General features: G+C 39.7%; 1 non-coding gene across 1 annotated transcript; it reads left to right on the forward strand.

Annotated features, from left to right (window-relative positions):
* Nucleotides 1-2,490: 2,490 nt before the first annotated feature.
* LOC111750237 (U6 spliceosomal RNA) lies at nucleotides 2,491-2,597 on the forward strand. The gene has a single exon (XR_002785390.1). It is a non-coding gene; the product is annotated as a U6 spliceosomal RNA (small nuclear RNA).
* Nucleotides 2,598-2,883: the final 286 nt, after the last annotated feature.

Raw genomic sequence — 2,883 nt, forward strand, 5'->3', positions numbered from 1 at the left:
GTCCACTATGTTAAAAGAAGAAGTGGCTAGAGGAATCGACCTAATAAATATGCAGGGACAAAGAGTTTGGTTATATATGTATGTATGTATATCACACTGTAAAATGTCATGATGGTGTCTGACCTCCTCTAACTTCATGAGGGAGAAAACCACCATCAGCATCAGCTCAAGGCTGATTCCTATGAGGCAGAGGTCAGACACACCTCCTCCCTCCAAACTTATTATCAATTCTGATACCATCCCCCCCCCCGCCACAGCACTCTTCTCTGCTCGGTTTGATAATTCATTGCAATGACCACACAGAACTCATAGACCATACTCACAGTTATGAGGTTTATTAGGGAAGTAACAGGTTATAATTCAGGATCAGAAGAGACTCAGGGTACAGTTCTTCAATCAGGAAAGCTTTTTTTCAGCGGTGCTTGCCAGCAGGCTTCTCTCAGCCCTCCTCCCTTGGCCCTTGGCCTGCCTCTTCCCTGCTAGGGCAACTGTTACAAAGCTCTTTAGCTCCACCAGTAAGTGCCTGGAGGCAACCCAGTCCACCAGCAGGTCTCTTGCCAGAATGCACTCAGCTCTCTCGCTCCACGTGTCGGCACCCCAATGTAGCTGCCTCTCTCCATGGACTGGGAAGCCCATTGCACCGTCTTGTGCCAGTGTCGTGGTTCCGCTCCTGCCATTTTTCTGTTGCCGCTTCTCCACAGTCTCATGTAGTCTTCGGTGTTACAACTCTCTGTCTCCTGCGTCGAGGAAGTTCTCAGTGTAGGGGCCCTGGATCCAAAGGATGTTCTCCATTTCCAGCTCTTCTTTTTTGTTGGTAATAAGGTACCCTTTTCTATTCTCTGGGATGGCTCATTTGAAGCCTAGTGAAGCGGCAAAACTGACCAATTACCTAGTTAGAGTACCATACAACTTATTTGCATGGCCCCACCCCACAAGGATTCCATTCACCTTATTTGGATTATTAGCAGGCTGTCCAATCCCTTTGGTGGACCACAAGCACCTTACTTGTAAGTTGTTGTGTGCTGCCAAGTTGATTCTGACTCATAGCGACCCTATAAGACAGGGTAGAACTGCCCCTGTTTCCAAAGGGTGTTTCCAAAGTGTGGCTGGTGGATTCAAACTGCCAATCTGTTGGTTAGCAGCCTAGTTTAACCACTTTGACATCAGGGCTTGCTTACTTACATAGTCCCATCCAATTGTTGTAGGAGTCACAAGACCATGAATGGCTAGAAAGGCTATATTAAGTAATTCACTGCACAATTTTTTCTGGAAATTTGTCTTATTACAGACCCATAAATATAATCAACTTGCCAGTATTTTCATTGCAATCACTAAAAAATCCACTATTAAACCAAGTAAATGATAAATGAGCAATGCAATTATTTTTAAGCAATTCTCAAAATAGGTTTAATTTTCTTAAACTTTGGTACAAATTTTATGCAATTTAATTTATAATGTTATATGCATGTAATACATATATTTATTTAAAGTTCTTACAAATGATGAAAATAGACTATTGGGGATACAGATTCGATAAATACTTTCCTCTATTGTTGTACCCATTGTTTCAGCTCCCTTAAAGCTTCTCTCAAAGAGGAGCTGTTAATCACAGTGATTACAAAACAGGAAAATAAGATAGCTATGTTTTTAAACTGGATGAAATGAATGGGCCTTAAAGATAAGCATCTCTTACTTATACATCCAATCTAGTACAGGAGGAACCAGTAAGTCTCAGCGAATGCTCAAACAAGTATCTTTCCCCTTCTAACTCTGCAGTTTCCACAGATTCAAAAAGTGAATCAAGGACCAGATTCTCTGCAGAACTGGCCTTAGCTTGTTACGCCTTCTACCACGCATGCTTGAGTATTGTGATGGCAGTTCTTTGTTATATTTGGAGTATCGTATTTTTATGCAAATAACACAAGCTTTCTATGTCCGCCAACTGTGCCCTTCCCCAGTTAGGTATGCTAATTTTCTTTTACAGTAACATGTAAAAAAGAAATTGGCATAGCTACAAATTATGAGGATATCATGTGGGGGGGGTGGGCGTGGCTGATAAACAAATGTAGAAGGCATGTTATTTGCATAGAAATACAGTAGGGTAAGATTCATTCAAACTGTTAATTGTGTGCTTCATCTCAATACTTGAAAACCCTGTGCTGAGGTCTGTCTGTTACTAGCCTAAAAGCCTAGTTATTAACAAATAAAGTTAAATGCAATGTACAGTGAAATGTAATGTATAGTGTGAGCAAACTTTTTGATGTTTCTGTTCAGTTAGAAAAAAAAATACTGGAAACAATCTAAACACTTATTAACAGATGTGGTTAATACAGAAGGTGCATTGTATAAAATGCTATTCGGAGGTTTAATATAAGGAAAGGATTCATTTGAACTGATATAGAAAGACCTAAAGAACAATTGTTAAATTGAAAAATTATATTCTGATATACTAGGTACAGTATCATGCAGTTTATACAAAAACAAACCTGAGTGCTCGCTTTGGCAGCACATATACTAAAATTGGAACGATACAGAGAAGATTAGCATGACCCCTGTGCAAGGATGACACGCAAATTTGTGAAGCGTTCCATATTTTTTTCTGGACCCACCATTGAGGAAGTTGATTAGGCTGATCTCTGAGCGGAGATACTTGAGCATTGTTCCACAGTAAAAAAGAATTGAAGGGCCCAAATTTGTAGTACACACAGTGGCAGTTTTAAACATTGTACTGCTATACTAAGTTTCCGGGTATTTTCAATACTTGAATATGGGATATGCGTAGGGGAAAGGAAGTCAACACTGCACTTTACTAGCACTGTATTGTAAGTGGAAAATACAATGTCTTAAATAAAACTGTATTTAAAATTGGCACCAAAAAAAAAA

Source organism: Loxodonta africana, chromosome 10 (assembly GCF_030014295.1).
Source record: "Loxodonta africana isolate mLoxAfr1 chromosome 10, mLoxAfr1.hap2, whole genome shotgun sequence".
Taxonomy (NCBI): Eukaryota; Metazoa; Chordata; class Mammalia; order Proboscidea; family Elephantidae; genus Loxodonta; species Loxodonta africana.